Source organism: Suncus etruscus, chromosome 6, assembly GCF_024139225.1.
Source record: "Suncus etruscus isolate mSunEtr1 chromosome 6, mSunEtr1.pri.cur, whole genome shotgun sequence".
NCBI lineage: Eukaryota > Metazoa > Chordata > Mammalia > Eulipotyphla > Soricidae > Suncus > Suncus etruscus.
Genome location: NC_064853.1, coordinates 90981978 through 90983054, shown reverse-complemented (window position 1 = coordinate 90983054; position 1077 = coordinate 90981978).

Genomic DNA, 1077 nt, shown 5'->3' with positions numbered 1-1077 from the left:
ATCTTTGGTCTTCATCCTATACTCTTAGATGCTATGTCAGTTTTAATGTATATTTCCAAGGATTATTTTCCCTATATTCAGTCAGAGCTTCACAAATTTTAGTCAAACCATAGGAAAATAATCCTCTCAAGAAATTAACGCCACAGATGAGATGGTTTTCTAAATTCATTTCATTTATGTGTGAATTTATTGATCTTTTAAATTATATGTAAGATAGTAAACAATACAGCTAGCAATGTAAGTAAGGTAGCCTTAAAAACATTTATGACACTTCTAAAATAAGTCTAAAAGCAAGCTAAGCATAAAAGTTCACCTAGAACACTTTACATTGTGGAGGTTTATTTCACAAAAGATTTTCACTATGATTGGCTTTTACGAATTATATTCATTCCAAAAAGGGGAAAAAGGTACAATTTAAGAAGTTCCCAGGACATGGAGCAACAGTAATCAAGAATTGATGTGATTTTCCTCGCTTTTTCCTGTAATTCTCACTAGCTATGCTCTTTTTGTCCATGATCCCATTAAATAGATTTAATTTGAGAAGCCAAAGTTTATGAAATAGCTCCGTCTTTTGTCACTGGTCATGTGAGTTGTGGCAAGTCATAGGTATTACAGATGGGTGATAAAACCTGACCACAGAACCAGGTAGGTAAATAAAAATTTGGACACTTGCCCATAAAGATATGAAAATAGATCACTATTTTGTTGAGTCTCTGCTTCTTAGTTTGCCAAGGGAGAAAATTTTGACTTCATGAAGCTATTATATGTATGGCATTGCTTCTAAGGTTCTTTTAACAGTGTAAGATATATAGTATAGGAAGGCCTCACTAAATACTAATCCTTAATAAAATTGAAAAATAGGGATTTAATGCTGGTAAAATGGTTGCTGTAGATGCATGAGGTCCTTGTTTCAATTCGTATGCCACACTCCAACCCCCAAAGGAAGATAGACACATATTTCTCATGGCAGATCTACTATTAATAAAACAGCACACTAATGTGCTTTGTATCTGAAAATACTATGCCACATTTAAGAATAATTATATTATCTTGTTACTATTAGCAATAACTTGAATA